The sequence below is a fragment of the Benincasa hispida genome, chromosome 1 (assembly GCF_009727055.1).
Source record: "Benincasa hispida cultivar B227 chromosome 1, ASM972705v1, whole genome shotgun sequence".
Lineage (NCBI taxonomy): Eukaryota > Viridiplantae > Streptophyta > Magnoliopsida > Cucurbitales > Cucurbitaceae > Benincasa > Benincasa hispida.
In genome coordinates, this window is record NC_052349.1 from 64,034,394 (window position 1) to 64,047,055 (window position 12,662).

A 12,662-nucleotide genomic window follows, 5' to 3' on the forward strand; every position below is an offset into this window, starting at 1 on the left:
GATTGAGATCATGTTACCTATGGTCATCCTAGTGAAGTGAAGTCTCTGTCATGAACGGTGTTATATAACGAGACGTTAACACTTCGTGGTCAGGTCTTATACAAACTCTTTGTATAAGTTGTATAGGACGCCACCGCTCGCATGTCCCCTACACGAATGATCAGGATCAGACCATCTGTGACAAGTCACAACACTTGTGACCATTCCACAAAGTGGGCCACATTCGTAGCATTACCAAGATAAGGTTTCCCTCCTATATTCATATACTACAGACCATTTTGGTTATCACTTAAAACATAATCCACTTGTATGTCACCACATACATGCTTAAGTTACATACAGATAACCAGAAATTTTATGTTTATTGGTTTGTGGTAAAGCAAATAAAATATACAACTGAGCAAAAACAAGATGTGAAGTAAATATCATCTATTATACAACATAAGCATTCGTACAACTATTTACAAGCTATAGGACACGAGACTTTAGGGCATCAACCCCAACATAACTATCAAGCTATAGTGGTGTGTCTCAATAGTTAATGAATATTGTTTAAATTCAAATCATTGGAGCTCATGATCTATAGGTCCATAAGGTCTCTCTACTAGCTCGTAAAATATATCTTGGAATAATGAATTGAGGTGATTTGAATTGTTCAATTTTGAAATTATGGTTTTAAATTTGGAGTGTTCAAAACCAAATTAGGGTTTGATTAATTATATTCGATATAATTAAAACGTTTAATTTGGTTTAAATTAAACGGAATCGGAGAGATTATAATATTTAAGTCCTGATTTAAATATTCATTTACATAAATGGGATTCATATATGAATTAAGTGTTTGATTAATTTAATATTTGATATTAAATTATTAATTAATTAATTAATTAAAATTATTTAAATAAAACATTATTCAATTTTTTAAAATAAAAAAATAGATTTGATTTATTTTTTTAATTTTAATGAAATTTAAAATTAAATTCAAAAATTGAATTCTAACATGGAAAATTCCACTTTTAGTGGAATTATCTAAGATTTCCTTTAAATTGGGGTGGTTTCACCCAATTGAAACACCTAACCTACTCATAATCAGTAGCTAGAGGTGTCTTTAGGCTGAGATTAAGATGCTTGCATGATGAACTTGCTTAAATTAATCTAATTTGATCAGATTTGAAGTCTCATGCAAGCTGAAGTACATAAATTTGTTACTCCTCTCCAACCCTCCTCTTCCTTTCATCAAATTGAGCTCAATACGTATTTTCACCACGCATGTCAAGTTAGAGGATGGCAGAGAAGACCTTTGTGGTGGTCTACTATCAAATTGAAGGCCCAATTCGTAGGGGAGAAGAAGTTTTCAGCTATTCATCAAAGGTATTCAAACATGAAACTTTTTTTTTTTTTTTTTTTGTTGCAAAAACTGCTTTTAACATGTTTATAAACTAAAATTAAGTGTAATTGTAGTGCTTATTGATTCTAATTTCTTCCTCTGCATGTTAGTTTTATCTATTATATATATATATATATATATATATATATATATATATATATATATATATATATATATATATATATTATATATATGATTGTTCTCAAATATAGAAAAAATAAATCAAGATTATTTACAAATATACGCAATTTTTACTGTCTATCTGCGATAGATCGCGATAGGCTAGTATTTTTGTCTATCTGTGTTATGATAGTCACAGATAGTAGTCAATCGCAGTTTATCGCAGATAGACCGTGATATTAAATTGAATGTGCTATATTCAATTATAGATCAAGTGAGATTATTAAAGACCAATTTGATATATTTAGCTCAAAACTAAATAATATTTTACAAAAAGAAACAAAAAATCCTTGTCTAGTAGCTTTTAGATAAATGGTCGAATAGCTCCTCAAGTTCTTGTCTTCTAAAATCAACACCCTTTTTAAGATTTTATTAAAATATTTTATCTCGATCCATGTTGTCCAAGATTGGCCACCGAGATTTCCATAAAAATTTAACTCTTTCTAACTTATCCATTGTTTTAGGTTTTCTCTGTGAAATTCCGAACAGTCAACACTGAAATTCTATTATTTTTTCTAAATTTATGTGATCAACCAATTTTTATATAAAAATTTACCTAGTTTTTCAAATCTTTCAGCCTAAAAATCAAATTTTAGTGATATTTGGGAGATATAAAGAATCTCGATATTATCTCGAGCAGGATTGACATCGAGATTCTATATATTTGGACTTTTTCGCTGAAATTCGGGCGTATTAACATTGAGATTCTTTATATTTCCAAATTTTTATTTTTATTTTTTGCAAAAATTGATATAAGATTTAGAAAAATAGTAGAATCACGGTGTGCCCAAGATTTCACCTAAGAAAATCCAAAACAATCGATATTATAAAACAAGTTAACATTTCATATAAATCTTGATGGTCGATCTTGAAGGAATCAAATTTCTCGCAGAAGCGTGTGAACGCCGTGCATTTGTTCAATTTGAGAACATGAAATATAGAGAAATTAAACAGAACAAATATGTTAAGCATGATATTGAAAAGGAGAAAAAATATTGGGAAGAATTTACCCCTAAAAACTCCTCTTCACGGTAATTCCTCTCTAAGCCACGAACAACCACGAACGAGATCTCCCTCCGAACTCTATGTTCAACAATTCTCTCCTCGAACAGGTTAATCCAGTGTCGAACTTCCTTCGACGCAAAAACTCAGAGCCTTTGCTATTCTCATGATAAGAGATGGAGACGTGTGGACTCTTTTAGTGTTCTTGGGAGTAAGGAAATGCAGGGAGAATTGAGAGAGATTGAGAGAGAATTTTTCTTGTGAATTTTCACGTTCTATTCATCTCCATCATTCTGTATTGATTCAACCATGCAGGGAAGAGAGTTAATTAACTCCCACATGAAAAACCATCCACATAACTCTCAAGGGGCCAACAAGAGCATAGCTCAACTGTTAGAGTATTCATATTATCGATTTCGAGGTTTGAGGTTTGATTCCCCCACTCCACACTTTAATTACAATACCTTTCAAAAAAAAAAAAAAAAAAAAAAAAACTCCCAAGGGGAGTTATTAATATCATTTTATAATAATATATAATATTATATAATTAATTAACTCACCCTTAATTAATTAACTATATAATATGTATTTGAATCATATTGAAATGCAATTCTCTCTTATAACCTATAGTTTTAATATGAATCTCATTCTTATTGATTTTAACCTATAGTATTTATATGATAGTATCACAAATCATATTTGTAATGTATTGTAATGTATCAATATGCATTATTTTAATTTGAAGCTTATTCAAATATTTATCTCTCTTATTATCTATGAATCATGTTCATAATTACTATAATGTATCAATATACATCATACTAATTTCATTATCTATTACTTATAAATCACATTCATAATTAATTTACATTATACTTGATATTAATCACATTAATACAAAAATTTCCTTAAATAATTTGAACAATTCAAATTATTCCAAAAATAATTATCCATTGTTTTATCCTTAGTGAGCTAGCAAGGGATTTTGTGGACCTACAAATTAGAAGTTCAAATGATACGAGATTAATTAATCAAACGCGTTAATTAATTAACCAACATTCATTAACTATTGACAGGCTCGGTCCTTACGTCGTTAATAAGCCTCAAACCTGATCAAAAGAAAATTTGTAAATACCGAACTACTCCCATTACTACAAAGACGTAGTAACGGTAGTAAGTCCGAGTCAATCTGCAGGGAAGTGCGATTTGTTTCGTTAAATTAATGTTCTAACTAGAGCGAAAATGGGGGGTTTTGTGTGGAAGAGAGATATGCGTGAAATTAAAAATAAAAAGATAAATGTAATCTAGAATATGAGTCTATATAATCTCTAGAGCACAAGAGAGTTTCCTATGCAATTTCTTTCATTAGGCATCAATTAATTACACTGAATCTGTTAACCCCTCAACCTATTAGAAAATCTAATAGTCCAATTAGCCAAATTCGATATTAAACGAAGTTAGGCCTAGTTCAATTTACAACTCTTCCTTCTTAGCGACATACAGGTTAAAATTGAATTGCATTACGAAAGGGTTCAATTGTTGAGACATACTACAAGCCGGAAAGCCATATCTTATAGCATGATTTATTTGGGAAAAGATTATATTAGGGCATACATGCATTTGGTCAGAAAAAGTCACTTTACATGTGCAATCCTAATATGTGCAACTAAATCAATTGTGCATAGACTATGATGATTTTGTAAACAAGAATTTCAATAAATTAAATTGTCAGAAAAATTCAAAGAAACTCTATTAATATTAAAACAAATCCAACCAAAGAGTTCACAACAGTTAGATTAATTAGAAATCCTTTAAGAAATTAAACATAGGGCTCTTTCTCAAAAGAAATTAGATAGGAGTTACCTCTTAATTCATAGACAAATCTGAGGTACACATTCAATTCGTCGATTGCAACCCAAAATAAAAAGAAAAACTAATCTAAAGATACTAAAATCTGAAGGGAAAGGAAGAAGAATGAAGTTTAACTTTGTCCCCCAAATTAAGCATAATTTGACCTAGACCGAAGAGAAATATTTATAGAAAACGAGGTAGTGTCGCAACGCTGAAGCATTCGTCAAGAGCGTCAAGGAAGAAGTCCAACGCTCACTTGAGCGTGCGCTTCGCTCTCCGTCCGTCAATCGTCGTAGCGTCGCAACACTTTAGAGGAGCGTTGCAACGCTGGGCATTCTGTCCCTAACCGTTGGAGTGAAACATCAAGTTGCGTTGCAACGGTGGCGATGTTGAATATTCGAAGTGTTGTGACACTTGGGGCAGCGTTGCAAAGCTCCCATGCATCACGATTTATGCCTCCAAAAGTTGCATGAGCGTCAAACTTAGGCCAATCTTGAGCGTTGTGACGCTCCGGTAGGGGCATTTTGGTTTTTTCAACTTTTTTGAAGCCTGGATGCTAAAAAAATCAACTCCAGATTGCTTCAAATTAACTCTGATATGCTCCAAATCACCAATTCTACCTCTCGGTTGCTCAATACTTTCAAAATAAGAGAAATAAACACATAAAATCCACTATCAAGCCTGAATTAAGCTAGGAATAATAGCTATTTTTTAGAGCTATCAACTGTCGATCACTCCATTAAAGACCGACAACTGCATTCTTCGGGTTTTAAATATATTTCTGTGTCCATGGATATAACCATTCAACAGTAAGTCGACCCTTCACGAATTGCTCGTAACAGTTGGGTCAAATTATCGTTTTACCCATGTAGTTACATCTAACTCCTTAAGTACCATTGATCCCTCTAGTGAATAGTTATTTATAGTCCAACTATAAACTAGACGCCTCTCTGGCTAGAGAGAGTGAGGGCCCTTGTTGTTCAATACACGGAATCAGTCCTTAAGGGAACAATTCATCTACTTATCCTAAAATCGGGAAAGAGTGAATTTCATCTTGTATAGTTATGTTCCCAACTCTCTACTCGTACAAATCCCCAAAATAGTAGGCATATTGAGTCGGCTAAATTGACCACTCTCACCCATACAGATCAAAAGGTTGCCTCATAGACAGAAGTTCACAACTCACCCAGGATTAAGGTTGAGTCGCTTATGGTCATTCTATTGAAATGCTAATCTCTTCAAGTGGCGGTGTTATAAAGAGAGACTAATCAGTTTGCGGTCCGGTCTTATATAATTTTTTTGTATATGATATCTCCATTCACATATCTCCACATGAACGATTAGGACTAAATCGTTTGTGACACTTTACAACAATTGTGACAATTACAAAGTGGGTCGTATCCGTAGTGTTACCGGAATAAGACACCCAACCTTATCCATATATTACAGACCATTTAGGTCATTCCTTAAAATGATCCGCATGTATTTCAACAACGTCTATGTTTAAATTACATAAAATGACCTTAGTTCTTAGTTTATTGGATCGAGTTAATGAACAAACAAAATACCCTTTATGTTATATAACAATTCGTTTATATAAGTCTACAAACTACGGAAACAAAGAGATTTATGATACGAATCCCAACAGATCTCAACCTAGATAGACCCAGAAAAGTAGTTTAATTTTCAAAAAGTGTACTAATTTTGAAGAGTGAAACATAGAAGAAGCTATTTCTGACATTTTTCTTAAATTTTATTTTTCTTAGTTGGATCACATGGCAAAATTTACCTGTCAATATAGAAGTGGATAAAAAAATATATGAAAAATAAAGTTGTTAAAAAACATTATAAAATCTACATTAAAAAAACATCTATATCATCGGAACACATTTCAGGAAAAAAAAAAACTAATAAGAAACAAAATAAAGAACGAGAGAGAGAGAGAGGGAAATAGGAAATAGGATGGTCAATATTGTGATAAAATAAATGAGAGAGACAGTTGAACAGTTAAAAAAACTGATAGGGGAAGCTTTTGTCATTCATTCAATTCAATTCATTCCTTATTCCCTTCCTTGGACCCAACTTCTATTCCTTCCATACAGAATCTCTCATTTTTCTTCCACTTTAAAAATTATATAATAAAACAACATTTCCATTTTCTACCTAACAAATATTAAATTACAACTTTAGTCAATCAACTTTAATTAAATTAAATTTTTAATCACATTAATTTAATTTATGCTTCCAAATAATTCTTAATATATCCTTTTATGGTAAATAATTAATAGGGTAGTATGAAAGTCATAGTATTTGATTTATGTTTACTATTCTAGCCTTTTAGTTTTAAAAATGTCTAATAGATCTACTCATTTTCGATTTTATATTTAATGCCTTTGTATTTTAAAACATACCTAAATTTTTAATTTTGTGAAGATCATTCATCTTTTTAAAATTTTATATCTAATAAATCTTTGACCTATATTTTATAAATTTTAAAATTCATTCATTGAGTAGATATAAAATTAAAAATTTGAAGGTTATTATATATAAAGTCAATTACTTTTTTTTCTTCTTCTTTCTTTTAATCTAGTAGAGGATCGGTTAAATTTAAAATTTTTCTTTTAAAAATTTAGATGTATTAAAATTTTTTAAAATTTAAAAATCTAAACAAAAGTAAAAGTTCAAAAACTATATATATATCATCTCATGGTATTAAATTTTCATCAACGTGTAAATATTTTTCATTGATATTTCGACAATTTTATGGTTTGATATCATCACAAGGGTTGAATCAACATTTTCATTCTATCATAATAAATCTACGGAAGCATAAGAATAAGTAACAAAATGTCATCAATGTAAATATAATATATTAACTTGTTTAAAATATATACAATACTTATTTACTAATTTTATTGTTAGGGAAGGGCATTATGGGAATTAAGACAAAAAAGGGGGTTTGGCTAATTCCTGTCGTCATAGCTCTTTTGCCGCGCGTGCCTAACACCTTTCCACCGCTACGTTCGAAATTGCCCCTACAACAATCATAACATTTTCCACTTTTTTTAAAATAATAATAATAATAATAATTTTATTATTATTTTTGAAAAAAAATTAATGAAATTTAAATTTGAACTTTCATTAAGTTTTAGGCATCCCCTTTGTTTGATAAGCTTCTATATACTATTTGTATTATAATATGCATATCTTCTCATTTTTTTTAACAAATATTTCCTTTTTTTAACAAATTTTGAAACTAAAATTCTAGATTATATTATGCTGCATTTTTCGTCCTTTTTTTTTTCCCCGTAGAAGGTATATATTTATCAAATTAAAATTATAAGTAGTTAGATTTTTAATGATAAATTAATATAACCTAACATACAATTTTATTATCATACATCAAACAAAAATATCATATTTCTTCACTTCTTTTGAGGAAAAAAAAAACATTATTTTCATCTTTCAAATATTACATTTTCATTTTCGAATATCACATCCTTTCGAACAATTTGAGATGGTTAAGACAAAGTTGTGAGGACCCTGTCCTAGATTAATCGATGTATGTTTAGTCCCTTGTATTTGAGTATTTCTTCAATTTAGTATTTGTTTAAAACACTTCAATTTATTTTAGTCCATTGTATATCAAAATCTTCAAATTTAGTTTGCTCGTGAATATTAAAATGGATAGATGATAGATTTACGTGACATGATATTTAGTGAATTTGGTGAAAATTTAGATGATAAATATAGCCTCGAAATTTATACAAATCTTTTAGAAATTTGAAAATAAATTAAAATATTTTCTCTCTGGATCAATTGTTTTTTTCCTCTAATTTAAGTTTGAATTTACGATCATTCAATTTTAACATTCATTAATAGTGAGGAAGCTTAAATTAAAAGTGTTAAAATATAATGAACTGAATTGAAACATTTAAAATTATAAAGAGTAAATTGAAAAGAGAAAGAAAGTTATAATTTATTTTCTTATAATATTTAGATTTCGTTTGGTAATCATTTAATTTTTTCTAAAAAAAATTAAACTTAAAGACGTTACATCCACATCCAAAATTTATTTCTTTGTTATTTATTTTTTTACCAATGGTTTAAAAAACTAAACCAAAATTCGAAAACTAGAAGAAGTAACTTAAAATTTTGTTTTTATTTTAAGAATTTGGCCAAGAATTCAACTATTTATTTGAGAAAGATGCAAACCATTGTAAGACGTGGGAAGAAAATATGTTTAATTTTCAAAAACCAAAAATAAAAAAAACAAAGGCTCCGTTTGGTAACTATTTTGTTTTTTGGTTTTGACTTATAAAAATTAAGTCTAATTCTTCCACATTTCTTATAATGATTTGCATATTTCTTAAGTACAATTGTTGAATTCATAGTCTAATTCCAAAAATAAAAATAATCTTTTAAAAAAGTTGTTTTTTTTTCTAGTTTTAAAAAATTGGCTTAGTTTTTTAAATAATTGATAAAAAGTAGATAACAAATAAATAAATTTAGAGATGGAAATAGTGTCTATAAGTTTAATTTTCAAAAATAAAAACTAAAAATCAAATAATTATCAAATATAGTTAAAATAATTATGAAATGGGACCTTAATTTATAAGAATGAAGAATTGAAATATAAAAGGCATTTATGTTTGAAATAATGTTGGGAGGAATTAAATAATATAAATACAATGTATTGAATAACCAAAAAGAAATTGGAGGGGTTTAAAGGGAAAAATACTTTGGTCCAAAAGGAACAAAATTGAGAGGGAAATTTCAAACTTTTTTTCCTCCCCACATACACATTTTAAAGCATGTTTGGATGACACTGTATAAAGCCACAAACCTAAGAGGAAAAGACATCATTGCCCATCTTCCATTTCTATTACAAAGTAATGTTGTCCACTTCTTCATCTAAATTACCTAAATACCCTTCATTTCCTTTGTTCATTAAAAAAGAATTTGTACTTTTTTTCCTTTTCCTTTTTTGTTTGAGGGAAAATAGAGAGGTGGTTATCCATATGAGTCAGTACTCAAATGACCAAAGTACCCCTTTCATCTTGTTTTCCTTTTACTCGTGTAGTCACATGTAGTGAAATGGTACAATGCAATCAAGATAATAAGACTATGCTTGTTATAACTATTAAGACAACTCAAAGACAATTCAATTGAACAAAAATATCATATCATCGAATAAAAGGTCAAAGATTTAAAACATAAGTTCACAAGTTGAAGTCAGCAAAAGAAGACGAACAAGAATAAGAAAAAATTAGTGTTGAGACGCGTGAGATTAATATTTAAAAAAAACCACTCAACCATATATTAGCTGCCTTATTAATTTGTTAATCATAATGTAGCTGTCTATTTCAAGTAGTTCCTTTTGAGCTCCAACATTTATGCAAGTATATATTGGGTGGTAAGATCACATTACTTTAGAGAATGTCTAAACTATCTGTCGAGAATCAATCTAAATTAATAAAAATCCAATTAATATGTTAAGAAAAAAAAAAAAAAAAAAAAAAAAAAACTATTTGGAACAAGTAGTAAATAACCAAGTGTCAGGTTTATTTTCATAAAACCAAACAAAATCGACATCTATCATTCTATTTGATCGATCAAAACACAATTAAGCAATTTCAATCTGTGGGAGAGATTGTCATCATATCTAAATGACTAAATTACCGTTGTTACCTATATTCGCTATACGAAAATAAAAATGATAAAAATGCCCTTATCCTCCTTTTTTGCCCCATAGAGAGAGAGAGAGAAAGATAGTCTTCTCTTGAATCTCTTCTCCACCACCTTTAAATCTCAAAGAGAGAATGAGAGAGGCATGCTATAGGCCCAACATGAAAATGGGCTGGTGGGGCCCAAATTCGTTTTCCACCCCCCCTTTTTTTTAAAAAAAAGTAGTTGGGGGCCCACAACCCATTTTGTCTCCTTCATTCCCTTCACTCCTACAAATGAAAAAAGAAATCCATATCCTATTAATATAACAATTTCCTTTTTATTTATTTTTTATTTTTATATTTGTGAGTTTTTTAGTGGCAAGATCTGATTGGTCCAATCCAATCACGTGCCTGGCACCGCATGACGGTTGCGGCCCCCACCAAGAATTCCAAAAATTTCTCACATCATTCCACAACCCCCACTCACGCCACGCGTGATTTTCTCTCATATTTTCATTTTTTCTAAAAGTAAAATGACTGTTTTGCCCCTGTCCCTTCTCCTTCTACGACATCTCTGCTAATGTCCTAACAATCAAGTTCAAGAATAATGTATTTTTTTTTAATGGACAAATATAAGGATAATTCTACAAATGGTCATTTTAATAATGTAAAATAAATTAAATGAAAATTATTAACGAATTTGGGGTATGAAACTTGTATACTAGGCACACGAGTCTAGTTTACAATGTCCACGATTTTTGCAGAATTCATGTATAATGTTCATGATTTACTTTCACAATTTCAGCGAAACTTATAGAGATGACGATGTATACGATTTTCGATTTTCGTGGTGCCAAGTCATATAACTCGTGTAAGGCAAATTGCGTATTTTGTTCACGTTCATTAAAGTATTTAGACATGGTTTATGATTTATCTAATTCTTGTACCATGTCCACGAATTAGTAACTCCATTATTGAAATAGTTTTATGTTAACCAAATCTTTGTAATTAGTTATTAAAAAAAAAGAAATTGCATGGAATGAAAGAAAAATCTAGCTTTTGCACCTTTTATTTTTTAATTGTTCCATTTTATTTTTATTGTTTTAAGAATAGTTTTTCTATATGCAACTTGGACAACCAATGTACCATAGTAACACTCTTTTCATAATATTGGACTTATGGTTATTACGTCGGATTATAAAATTTATCACTACGATTTAAGTTAATTAATTTTGATTTAAATGTTTTTGATGAATCTCAACAAATATATCCCACATATGCAATGTTATATAAATTTGCTAACCCACATATTGAATGTTATATTATTAATAAAAAGAATGATATAAATGAATGAACCCATCATTTCATTTAGGTTTCACAAAGAATACTATATAAAAATATTCAAAATTTAAAAGTAGTACTTTTTTCCCCTTATTTTTTTTCCTCTAACATTTCCAATCAATTGAAAAACTCCAATCTTAATATCAATAAATGTAATTGATGTAATTGAGCATGCATGGGATGAAGCAAATTGCACATAAGGCAATGTTTGATTAAACTTTAATTTGGAATATAATTGGGAGAATATGATAATATATAGCTTATATGAAACAAAATATAATGATTAATACTTCAATGATGAATTTTAAACTTTTCTTTATGTCATTTAATCAATTTTTCAAACATGCCATAAGCTAAATCCCACCAAACAAAAGGGCCCTCCCTAACCAAAAACCAAAATATTTATTGTGTTCAATTTCAATCCAAGCAAAAACATTTTCCCTTCAACAATCTTTAACAATTTTCATCACTAAAAAACAACTCTTTGACATTATGTACAATACTTAAGAAAAGGATAAGATTAAATATGTAAACGAGTATTATTCTAACTCCTCTCATTTTTATTAAGTGGTAAATCCATAAATTTTATTAGAAATTTTTTTTACAGTTTTTTAAAATGTAGTCATAATATAATCTATGATTATAGAATCAACATTTCATACATATATATATATTATAGTTGTAGGGTAAAATAATGGTAGTGGTATGAATTTAAAGTTTGGATTTTTTTTGAAAGGTATTATAATTAAAGTAATTATGAAATGGAGGAATTGAACCTCAAACCTCAAGGTTAATAGTACAAATACTATATCAGTTGAATTATACTCTTGTTGGTAAAATTTATAAGTTTGGTATAATAAGAAATGAAGTGGTTAGGAAATCCATCAAATATAGAGAGTCCAAAACTGACAAAAGAAGGTGAAGAGAGATCCCAAGCAAAGGGAGTGCTCAAAAAGAAAAAGAAAAAGAAAAAGAAAGTTAAGATTATGGGTTCACTTTAAAAACAAACAGAATGATTAAAAAAGTTTGCATTTTTCAGAGGTGTGGGAACCACCCATTTCATTCCTTTTGCCTATCCACACCTTCAACCCCTAAACCTTTGACTTCTTTGATGAATTAATGTAAAGGTTAATTACCATTACATTCATTTTAGTTGAGAAATTTTACACATATTTTCACTCTTATATGTGTGACTTTGATTCATTTGGATACTTTTTGTATTTTTAAAATGT